This window comes from Gymnoscopelus braueri (genome assembly GCF_963280865.1).
Source record: "Gymnoscopelus braueri genome assembly, chromosome: 23".
Taxonomy (NCBI): Eukaryota; Metazoa; Chordata; class Actinopteri; order Myctophiformes; family Myctophidae; genus Gymnoscopelus; species Gymnoscopelus braueri.
In genome coordinates, this window is record NC_137625.1 from 13565596 (window position 1) to 13578704 (window position 13109).

Sequence of the window (13109 nt, forward strand, 5' to 3'; positions counted from 1 at the left end):
AGAATGGAACCGGATGAAATAGAAGGGGACAGCTTTGTTACAGCCTCTCGCCTCACAAGACACAAGATCCCCCCCGGAGGGCTCAGAGAGGAGTGAGAAGATTCATGCCACATACAGTATATATACAGCAGACACCCAAACAAAAATAACCACAGCATTTGCCACGTGCTGCTGGAGGGGAGAGAGAGAGAGAGAGAGAGAGAGAGAGAGAGAGAGAGAGAGAGAGAGAGAGAGAGAGAGAGAGAGAGAGAGAGAGAGAGAGAGAGAGAGAGAGAGAGAGAGAGAGAGAGAGAGAGAGAGAGAGAGAGAGAGAGAGAGAGAGAGAGAGAGAGAGAGAGAGAGAGAGAGAGAGAGACGTTTGTACTAATCAGAGAAGTATTAGTCTGGTTCATACACCGGTGTGTCCCCAATCCCCCCCGTGCTCCCTGACCAAGTTAGGAAGTCTGCCATGTAAACAACGGTGTGATGAACGTATCTCCGGTGGCTGTTAAAGTGACATATAGCGTATAATCATAACATTCTGGACCGTGTGTAACATAAAATACACGATGGGCCGACTCACGTCTTTGAATTACAGCTCACGGCCTCATGTTGCTACACTGTAGAATCCTGAGGCTTAATTTAATCCCGGGAATGTACAAATGGAATCAAATGGACCTGTAAAACTGAACAAAAGGAACTGAATGGACCCGTAAGGGTCCTTTTGGGTCCATTTGTATACTCTCAGAGTTAAATTAATACTCAGGATTTTACTGTGTATAGAGAGTACCATTGTGACCTCTTCCTAAATGTATCTTAACAGATATCAAAACAGGATGGTGCGTGCATGCGTGTCTGTGTGTTTATATACTACACAGTATATAGTATACAGTATAGCTAGCCTACATAAAACAATTTGTCCCGTCTGGTAAATCTTATCGGAGACATTTTCCAGAGTAGAACGACTAATGTTTTGGAGGAAAAACCCACCCCTGGGTGGACAGTGTGAGGGAGTATTTGACACTGAGCGGTGGTATGTGTGTAATGTCACACTGTAAGACAAACACCTGTCTGTGTTCGGGTCTCATTGAGAGGAAACGGCTGCACGGTGGACAAACTGCTGGGGTCTTCTGCAGGTCACTGTCTGTCTGGTTCTCAAAGTGGAGTGTGAGGTCCTCGCGGGGTTCCAGGGGGTCCCCAGCAAAATTAGTCAATATAGCATCAAGATCAGTTTAACCACTTTAACCCTATATACATCGGCTATTTGAAAATAGCCAATTTATAAGCTTACAACGTTGTAAGCTTGTAGATCGGCTATCCTATATTAAAATTGGCTTAAGAGAGGACAGGCCGAAAAAAATATTTTAACAACACAAATGTTGTATGGGGGTCCCTGGCACAAATTATTTTCAGATGGGGGTCCGTGGCCATAATACATAGTAATATATGGGAGTCCTTGACATTGGACGGTTTGACAACCACTGGTCTAATGGGCCCATGCTGTACCCACACAAGTAAGAATGTTAATTGTACTGTATTGTTACTACAGTATACTGTATATATTTATCTAAAAATGGAAACCCTTAGGGCTTAAATGCTTCATCACCATAATGCCTGCCTGAGATTTCGGTCTTGACACCTTCATCAGGTTATCTGGATAAGGATAACCGAAACGTTGTTTTCCAACATCATTTTTGCATTTGAACAGTGTGTGGGAGCTTTTCTTAGGCTTTGATGGGCCCTTGGCCTTCTCCAACGCACCTGTTGTTTTGTAATTGTGCAGAAGTCTTGCTGGATGTTGGATCCAAAAAAAAGTGAAGTTTATAAAAAATGTTGTCCCTTTGTCCATTGGGAGAGTTCTGTCTGGAATTTTAAGAGGTGATTGTATGCAATTTCTATTTAGTCAAATGTTTTGAAAGACTATGTAATATCTGTACAGTATATAGTATATATTTTTATACTCTTTTATACACTCTAGGAGTGTGTTTTGAGGTGCAGCATGAGAGAGAGGGAGACGGATGGTGTGAGATAAACACATAATTACTATTGTTGTTGACTCGCCTTGGCAACACATGTCGAATGTCACACCAATAAAGGCCATCAAATTGAATTGATTTTAAATGAATTGAACTAAATTCAATTGAATTGAAAGGGAGACAGCGAAATAAGCTGACAACATGATTGGCCTTGATAAGGGGATGGGATGGGGGTGACATTAGGTTGACAATGATGAATGTGTTTGAGGCCTATTGTGTGTGTGTGTGTGTGTGTGTGTGTGTGTGTGTGTGTGGCCCACGTGCGAGCGTGTTGATGGAGGTCAGTAATGGAAATGTAACGTGCATCCAACCATTTGACAACAGCACTCTGCCCACATATGTGTGTGTGTGTGTGTGTGTGTGTGTGTGTGTGTGTGTGTGTGTGTGTGTGTGTGTGTGTGTGTGTGTGTGTGTGTGTGTGTGTGTGTGTGTGTGTGTGTGTGTGCGTGTGTATTTAAACTGTGCATCTGACGCTCATGCATGTTCTGGATGTACAGCCTATTGTCCATAATGCCAGATGTTTCAGAAATTGTTGTGCGGTTTTTGGAGCAAGACATTGACAACTCAAGATTGACATGGGCCTAAATCTATGTATTTATTCATTCATTCATGGTATGAAATAAACCTCTTGATTGATTGTCAATGTAGGCTATTAGGTAGAACAGTTACTCAGTCTGTGTGTGTGTGTGTGTGTGTGTGTGTGTGTGTGTGTGTGTGTGTGTGTGTGTGTGGGTGTCAGTGTTTCATCAATTAAATTATGATTAATGTGTATGATAAATGAGGCCAGTAAAATATAGCCATTAATTCAGGCGGTACGCTGTTTTCATAAGGGTCGTTGTGGCTAATTCTTTTCACAATTGCCATTCTTCTCGGGGCAGATGTAACACCGACATATGTGGCCAATTGAAATCTGTGACTCTAGAGGTCACTGTTTTGCCACTTAGGAAACCTCTGCCCATCTGTCTGTCCTTCTTATCTGTGTGTCGACCAATCAATCAGAACCTTTCCTGAGCTGTACATGTGCATTCTCTATTGGCATATGAAGGGAGTGAGGGAGCTGTCTTCACTTTTTCATTAGCATTTCTGTGAACTTACAGTAGATAGAGACTAGGGGTGGAGTGACTCAAAGGCAAAGCCAAGGAGCATGTGCCAGCCGGGTTAATTGATTAGCAGGTGTTTACAATCATCTAATTGTGCTTAGTCTGTTAGTTTTCAGTGGCATCGGGTCCGAGGCCGGGCTTACAACGCCAGCAGCAGATAGAGAGCTGACTCTATCATGTTGAACAGTGGGTTTTCAACCATTTTCATATCAAGGTCCATTATTTATTCGGCATTAGAGCCACGGACCACCATTTGATGAGATTTAGACTCTCAGACCCAAAACTTTGAATATTTTGTTATCGTTGGATAAGATTTTGTCCACAATTCCATGCTGTAGGCCTACTGATGTGTTACCATAGCAAACGTTGGTCTTGGTCAAAATAACAATTCTTCTACACTCTAATTGTGGAGACTTCTCGTAAATTAAGTAATGCAGATGTTAAACAATAATTTAACTCTTGAGAGTAAATAAGGGTCCATTTGGTTACCAACTGTCCATTTAGCTGGGGACCACCTGGAACCCCCTCAAGGACCACTGATGGTCCCCGTACCACAGGTTGAGAACCACTGATGTAGAACACGCCACTGTTTAATGCATGCAAGTCCCAGCCAGCAAAGACTGGGACGTTTGACCGTCTTGTGATCCAAGGCTAGAACGTTTGCGTGCATGATTATTGGTATAGACTACTAGACTAGTATAAAATAAAGTGCATTCACAGGCTAAGTTTTTCAAAGACAAACAAAAAAGACTTATGGGAATTGGGAAGGATTTTTTTGTGTTCTTTTTTCAGTTGGTAAAAAAACAACCTCATCACCTTCCTTCCCGAGACCCACCCACCCCACTTGAGGTCCTGACTTCCGAATTTCCATCCCTAATTGGAGAACCTCTAGAATGAATAATACTAACACTTTCTTACCATGCCAAGGAAGGCTTGACGCCGATACGCTATTAATTAAAAAGTACCAGAAGGTTTGTTTTTTAACCGACAGTCTTGATTTAGGGGGCGAGATGGTCCGATTGACGGCCCTCGTCACCCCGGGAGTAGCCTCGGAAACCCATGTCTTTTTTTTTGTTACCCCGGGACTGACCGAATTCAATAAATGACCAATTTCGGTGTAACATCGTGCGCCTGCGCAGCAGACAGCGTCGAGCTGCTTGGTTGTGACAGCGGGTGGAGAGAGAGAGAGAGAGAGAGAGGAGAGGAGAGACTGGAGAGATCAGTGGAACACAGCCTGCTGCAGCGGCAGGGGAACACACACACGCGTCTCACACACGCGCACGCACGCACGCGCGCACGCACACACACACACACACACACACACACACACACACACACACTCCTCACAGAAACGATCCTTTGCTGGGAGACAAAAATCATCACATAGGCTGAACAACACAGACCGAACGAACAACCAGAGGGTGGAAAATTACGCATTTTCTTTTTTTTTTGTTCAAATTGGATGGTAAGTTTGTGTTTTTATTTATTTTGCCTGCCGATCAGTGTTGTTTGATTGCGGGTATGCTTATGAATGATGATGATTATGCCGCTTGACGAGGTAAAATGATGCGCATTTGTTGGCGCAGTGTGGATGGAATGGAAATGTCAACCCGGCGAGGATATGCCGTTCCCCGTAGCAACCGATGATGTTGGTTCATCCGCTAAAAAAAACCTCAGAAAAAATCTTAAATCCACTCGAACATAAATCTTAAATCCACTTAAAAAAACCTTAAATCCACTTAAAATCACCCGCAACATCATGGGTTGCTACGGGGAACTGCATAATGCCGTTCCCCGTAGCAACCCATGATGTTGCGGATGATTCATTTTGACGACGTCCAGGTGTAAATAAAGGAGAAACAGGCCGGTTATATGGAGGCAGAATGGTGTTTTTTACCCCTCAGATGAGCACATATAGTCAGTCAACGCAGACTGTTTTATACACTGACTGCACAGGCGCAGCAGCTATAGCCTACAAGACAATTAGGGGATCGTGACGGGGAAGCGCTATCTGAATTGAAAATGGCTTTAATAGTGTTTCATAGATTTCAATATGAATTGCGTGCGGCGGACTGTATATTCCCCTCCATTCCCTCCTCCTGTCAGACCGGCCTGCGGATTAATTGATGTCTGCTGAAGCTGAATGACTGCGACCCCCCGAGGCGTCATTTGCAGTGTTTTGCCTTAAAGCCAGGCAAATCAAGCCCCTAGGTGTTGTTTTTTCACAGAGAACGCGGCCTGTAGCCTAATGAAGTGACTTGAATAGACAGACAGCAGGCGTCAAATTGACCGAAACACAGACGGTTATATACTGTCCTTTCCCCATGTGTTCTTTTTTTTAATAATGAACATTTTTATTGCCGCCCCCGGTAGAATGAATACAATAAATACAACAGTGTATACTATAGGCCTAAAACATAGCAGGAGCACCAGCATGATTAAGGATGCCTGTGAGTTGTCACTCAGATTAGGGTAGCCAATCACTACCAATAAATAAGCAACTATGCTTATTTAAGATTGTTCTTCTTTCAGATGGGTTTAGGCTATTACTGCATATAGTAGCTATATGTGATGACAAAAAGTCTCAAACTTCAGCGGTAAATAGTAGACACGTCTGTCTTGTGGTAGCCATGCATGCAAGATGTACAGTTTCACATAATATACACATCTAAAAGACCATTTATATTAAGCTATATGTTTGGACTTTGTGAATATTGTTTTTTGTTGTTGTTGTGAAGTCTAGTTAAGATGCAGCCATACAACATCTTATGTACTCTGTAGCTTTAAACTGATATGATGCCATTCATGTTGACTCACTTAATTTACTTATTTAGTTATTGCCTGTATTTTCCTTAGGGCACTTTGACAGGAACTAATTAGGAACAGAACAGGCTCCCTAACCACTAACACAAGTAATTAGTTAAGAGGAAAAAGAAAAAGAAAAAACTGGTATCAATGTAGGCATACATTTGCCAGCATCATATGGTGTTAACTGCAGGCCACCGTAGATTATGGAATTACATTGAGGGATTCTTTAATACAAATAGTTGAATACGGCCTCTTATAGCACAGCAGTGTGAAACAACGCCCTTACGATCTTTACCATAATATGGTAGACTACAGTATATTATAGTTTACAAAACATTTCTGAATGGTTATTTGCCTGACCTTTTTGAACGTGGAAACCCTTTTTTCAATATGAGTTTGGATTCCTATAGGAGCCCAGCAGCCCACAGGCAGTGGTGGAAAAAGTACTCAAATGCTTTACTTAAGTAAAAGTATCAATACTGCAATGTAGAAGTACTCTGTTACAAGTAAAAGTCCGGAATTCAAAATTTACTTGAGTAAAAGTACAAAAGTATTGGTATCAAAATGTACTTGAAGTACCAAAAGTAAAAGTACTAAAATGTTTGAAAATAGCAGATCTACAAGCTCACAACGCGTCGCATCGCGACGCGTTGTGAGCTTTAGATCGGCTATTTTCAAATAGCCTAGGTATAAAATAGGGCTAAAGTGGTTAATGTATGTTTCATAATATCATAATTTACATCTGAAAAGTAACTCGTAACTAAAGTTTTCAAATAATTGTAATGGAGTAAAAGTACAATAGTTGCTTCAGAGATGTAGTGGAGTAGAAGTAAAAGTATTGGAAATTGTAAATACTCAAGTAAAGTACAAATACCTCAAAATTGTACTTAAGTACAGTACTTAAGTAAATGTACTCAGTTACTTTCCACCACTGCCCACAGGTGTAGCTGTGTAGATTTATTAAGCAGGTAGTAAAACACTTAATTGGCTGCAGATACTGTACATCCATAGGACCACAAATACAAGATGAATTATTGCTGTGATAAAAGGTTTGTTATTGCGTTGTTCGGTAGCAGTAATTTTTTCAAAGCCCAATAGTGTTTTAACACTGTAATGAAATGAAATAGAAATTATTGCTGTGATTAAAACCCAGCTTTACATAACCTAATCAAGTCTTATGTAATAGGCTGTATTTTGTTGACATTTTGATTTATTTTGTCAAATAAAGTTACCTCCAAATAGAAGTGGAAGGAAGACACACACACACACACACACACACACGCGCACACACACACACACACACACACACACACACACACACACACACACACACACACACACACACACACACACACACACACACACACACACACACACACACACACACACACACACACACACGTTGCTATAGGCTGTCTGAATATGTCTCCATGTATGTGTCAGTGCCAGTGGTCATGTGTGCATAGCATACATTTGTAAGGATGTGTGTGATGGTAGATGTTGTGTATTATTGTTGCTGGAAATACAGTATGTCCTCCTGGGCATGTCACATCTAACCTCCTCACAACCCCAGGCGACAGGAAGAATCATGGTGATGCTAGTTGGAATGTTAGCGTTTGTCAGTAGTAAATGTGAGGTATTTCACTCATGCTGACATGTGTAGCGGGGCGATGACGATATTGCAAGACACTGTAAACCAAGCCATTAGGAAAACGAGTACACTGTCAGCCTTTTGATACAAGTTGGCATGGTGCAGTGTCTGTCTTCATGCTCTGCTCTCATAATATTAAGAACAATAACAAACATTTCCCTTTCCTAAACACCACTACTGTTTGGTCGGGGTGCCCGTTCAGCTTTGGAGGGGAACTGGGAGAAACCCGACTCCTCACTGTCAGGTGAAAAGAAGCAGCTGGTGACTCCATGTGTATCGGAGGAGGCCCTTGGTTGTCTACACCTTCCCCAGGCCAACAGTGGGGGTCAACAACGACAGGGACAGCAGTACACATTGGGAATTGGCAATGACTAAACTGGGAGGAAAATTAGAAGAGATTGAGTGTTGTGACATCCTATAAACAAGGCGCATATTTTACTGTATGTTCTTATTTCTTTACCACGCATCTAACATGTATACCACACAATCCATGACATGACACATTATCTGATAAGGTGGGGTGGCAATTCTACCCACTATAGTGACGAGATGTAACGAGACATGACTTAAGTCTCCTGTGGCAGCAGTGACCCCCCCACACCAACCCTTCTCTGTCATTGCTGAGCCAACGGTGTGCTGTCAGTCAAGGCAGATGCGCTGTTATCGTCACCCAGTTCACCCGGTTAGCTATGGCTCATTAAACACCTGTCAGGTGATGGTGCTTGGCTCTTTTCTCCTTTGTGACTGATGCATCATGCAGTCTCCTCATCTCAGGGATGGACATGATCCAACTTTGTTTGGGCAACAGAGATTGTTGTATTGTCTATATTCTGACCCTGCGTGTGTCGTATCGTCGTCGTAATTCTCTCCCTGTCCTCCCAGTTAACCATGGCCCATTAGGCACCAGTGGGGTGATAGAGCTCCCATTTCTCCATTACAGATGATTTACAGCAAGTTGGAGACTGATGGCTTTGCCTTGAAGATGGCAACATTTCCAGACAATGGAGGAGGCTGCATTCGTTCGGCCCCATAGGCCTATGCAAAGTTATTATCACTCTCCTGCCGTCCAAGTTGGTTACAGTTCATTAGGCGGCTGACAGGTGACAGTGACTCCCGTCTCGCTGATATAGGATGTGATGTCATTCTGCTGCTTAAAAGGCTATAAAAATGGCTGCTTAACTGAAGCCTTTGCATTTTGGAGCTGGAATTGCTATATCCTCACTGAGAAACGGGTTCATTTGTTTACATTTGTACACTCTCAGAGATAAAGCATAATTAAGGATTTTGCAGTGTACAGCAGTCCGTGGACGTGGTCTTATATTCATGTGTGCACATCTATTAATTTGTCACACTCATCCATGAGGTCGCTAAACCACAGCCGGCTGAGCGCAATTAACACCATGCTTTCTGCTATTTTATCTAGGGAGATAATTGGTAAATTAGCATTGCCCCCCCGAGGGACAGTCGTGGGTATATAAGAGGAATGGGTGGGTTGGAGTGTCTTTGTTTGGGTGCTTCATTGTTCATACCACCCTGTTACCCCACCCTGAGGGTACACAGCTGGAATTGTGTGATTTTTGTTTTCATGCTGAACCACAAGCACATTAAATTATCATGACTGGGTGAGGATTGATGAGTTGGAAAATGGGGCACAGTTTAAGGTGGTGCATGGCGAACATCGCTTCCTTGACAAATTCAAAGAGACGGGTTGGGGTGTTGCCGTAGTGTTCTTTCATGGAGTGTATGTTTCATTCTTCTTACTGTTGGAATGTTTTTACAGCGTGGCTCTGTAGGAGGTGAGCCGTCTAGAAATGGGTCTGTGAGTCTGTCTCTCTGTCTGTCTGTCTGTCTCTTTCTCTGTATGTTTGTCTGTGTCCGGGGCTAATGTCGCAAAACACTGGACCGATCAGCACAGGGCTAAAAACTTGCCTAAATATGGAGTCGGATGTCATAAATAGATGACTAACATCATACTGGCCACATGAGGGAAGCCTCAATGTTATTAGACCCTGACTTGTTTGTTCGTTCATTTTTTGGTGCATGAGGAATTGAGGATGTTACGGTGTTAGTGGAAGAGGCCTATATTTCACACAGTGATAGAAAGACTGTTGGGTGTGATGTCGGATAGTTTTATGTTTGACTACAGCTCTATTAGTTCAAGTGATTCTAACAGATTGTGGTGGTTCTCAAACTTTTTCCAAGTGTATTTTGCCATGGACCCCCATCTGAAAAGCTTTTGTGCCAGGGACCCCCAGGAGAGAAGATTTATGTTAAAACAATTCAAAATTATAAAAACTTTTCCAAACGTTTTCGATATTTTTCAGAAATATTCAAAACAGATGTACTCACTACGCGGCACGGAGTGACGTGCTGTGAGCTTGTAGATCTGCTATTTTTTTATAGCCAACATGGATAAAGTGGTTAAAATGATTGTGATGCTATATTAACTACTTTTGCTGGGGACCCCCTGGAACCCCCCCAAGGACCCTTGGGGGTCACCGGACCCCACTTTGAGAACCAGCGCCCTGATACATTTTCCTTCGTAGCTATTCACTGTAGTTGATATTCTTCAAATTGACTGACACTGTTAGAGGTCAAATTTCTTGTTCATACAATTTGATATACAGACTTGGTTGTTATTGATGTGATTTCACCTTTTTTTAATTTAATTTATGATTTTCTATTCTTTATCACCCTATTACCTTACACAAAAGATTGTGTTAAGTCTAGAACAAATTATACAATTTTTACAACTTATGCACCCTGAAATAAGATCCTCCAGGGTGGGATGTCTATCTTCCACCAACAACAGGGTAAGCGGTCAAGAAAACAGTTAATGCCAAGAAAATTCAGTTGTACAAATGAACTAGGATAGCAGGTAATCATCAAACCTAAATAACATGCTGTCTGTTTTGTTGAGGCTAAGCTACGCAAGCTAATTCGTCTGTGATAAACTAGAGAGAGATTTATAATAAGTTAGAAATAAGTTAGAAAAGGAGAGGAGGAGGTGGTGGGGGTTGGAAAGTGGAAGAGAGAGGAGAGGGAAGTAGACAATGTAATGCCTTTTTAACCATGAAAGAATTTAACTAACTCTAATGCTGAATTAAACAGTCCAGATTTTCCTTCGTGGACTGTGGAGTGAGGAAGTGTGTATACAGTATGAGTGCTGAGATCACCAGCTGTGGCAGGTCTATTTTAACACAGACAGATAGTGATGAGAGGAGACATGACACGTTCCACGCATCCGGTTCCATACATGCTCACACACACACACACACACACACACACACACACACACACACACACACACACACGTCTCACACACACACACACACACACACACACACACACACACACACACACACACACACACACACACACACACACACACACACACACACACACACACACACACACACACACACACACACACACACACAATGCCATTTTTATATACTAAGCCTGTGAAAATAAGGCCATCGAAATACAAAACATAACACTTTTTGGGCTCTGCACCCAGAGCTCAACACACACACATTTAATCAGTTTTCTTATAACAGCGATGGATTCTCTTGTTTCACTATGTCACTCTGTTGAAAAATAGAAAATAAAAGAATAAATTGTGAATTTAGTTGATTAGCTGCTTGGAAGTAAGTGAAATCACCCCAAGCATAGATTTTTCATCTTTACTTTTAGAATAAATAATCTTGTTATACTGATAAATGGATTCAATATGGGTTGTGATTGTGGACTTTTCTTTCTTTTTTCCTTTCTTTCTTTCTTCTTTTCACAGAGAACATTTTTCTTTTTCTCTGGCACAACCAGGCCCTCTGAGACTAATTTGCATCTTTAAAAAAAAAACACTCTGTTATGGACCAGTTACAACGTAGACTAGACTGAACAAAAGTGTACACATCATGCCAGCACACACACAAATGCAAATATGTATGGACGACACATGCCTTATACACAAGCACAAGGTACGGGAACCCACTTGATCCATGCACAGTAAAAGCCTGTGTTCATGTATCCATTTGTAACTCAAAGAGTGTACAAATGTAACCCGTACAGGTTCATTTTGTTATATTTTGTAGCCTACACTCTGAGTTAAATTAACACTGAGAATTTTACACACCCACTCACTTTACTTGTCACGAGCTTAGAAACTATGTAGCAGTGTTTGTTAGGTTTTTTCATTGATTTATTGATTAATTGATGCATGCACTGATGCATGGATGCCATTAGTTATTTGTTACTTTGTTATTTTCTTCTGCCTCTCCTAACAGATCAAGGACCACAGTACAGACAACAAACAACCACAGTACAGTTTACAGTAGCTGTTCATAGATCAGTGTTTATAAAAGTTGTAGTTGCGGCTGCCCTCTCCAGTATCAATTTCTTTTTATTTTCCCTTTTCTCTCAGATTTTTTCTTCCATTCCATCTGGTTAACCCATTTAGACCTGCAGGCCGATTAAAAAAAACGCCTTCTAAATCCCAACCTACGTTTTCTGAAAAACGTAAAATTTCTATTAAAATATTTTGAAAGAAAGACTATGTTGCTATATACATAGCAACAACTAATGTGACACAGATGCTGTCCCGGATTGAAAGGTTTGAAGACGTATAGGTTAGAACAGGTCTAAATAAAGGAAGTGGTTGTAGATTAGAATACCGGTAATCATGACTATTGTTCTTTTGGGGGGGGGGGGGGTCTTCCCAATCATCAGCAGACATACAGTATGGTGCAAATTCACATTTATATATCTTTATTCGCAGCGCTGCTGCAATAAAGCAGCGATGTTAATACCCAGTGGTGGCGGGTAGGAGCTTAATTCATTGTACAGTAGCTTTAACATTATTATCCCCCATCCGGAAAGAAAAAATCTTTAGCTCTAAAATGATTAGTGAAGATTTAGGTCAAAGGAGCCATTAAAAGAGCTTCTCCTGTTATCGCAAACCCATGCAGCGTCCAATCGTGTCATTGTGTCAGCGTCACATGACTAGTGTTGTTTCGAAACAGATCGGCTGCTCCTTAACGGTGATTGCTAAAGATGTTTTTTTTCTTTTTTTTCTCCAGTGTTGATAATTGAATCTGTCAGCTGTGACTGGTTTTCGACACTGCTCTTGTTGGCTGTACATTACTACGCATGCGATCATCTCTGAGACTGGGTTAACGTCGTGAGAGGGAGGGTGGAAATTGAAATATATTACCTTGTTTTCTCGCAGCTTGACATCTGTGTGGTTTTCTACTCTCCCTCCTCCCTCTCTGGGCCATAAATTAATTTCGGAAAGAGATTCATTTGAGGGGAAATTAATCTTTTCCAGGCCTTTTTTATACTTGATTTGCCAAGTGTGTAATTATGCATTGCGTTTTTAAGTCATTCTGTCAACTTTTGACTACTCCATTTTGCCCAGCACAGTTGGTAGACAAGACAACTAACGTGGGACCTTTGATAGTGTGGAGTCTCTCTATCACTGGATGAACACTTAGCCTATAGGAAGACTATATTGAAATTGTGACATTGATCTAAGTG

The 13109-nt window shown here is 41.6% G+C and overlaps 1 protein-coding gene across 1 annotated transcript in view; it reads left to right on the forward strand.

The window, feature by feature from the left end:
- Positions 1 to 4497: 4497 nt before the first annotated feature.
- Positions 4498 to 13109, forward strand: part of LOC308079346 (neuronal cell adhesion molecule-like) — a 106307-nt gene continuing 97695 nt past the window's right edge. The window contains exon 1 of the mRNA XM_080420798.1: positions 4498 to 4580. The gene's annotated coding sequence lies outside the window, so the exon portion shown is untranslated. The remainder of the gene's footprint in view (positions 4581 to 13109) is intronic.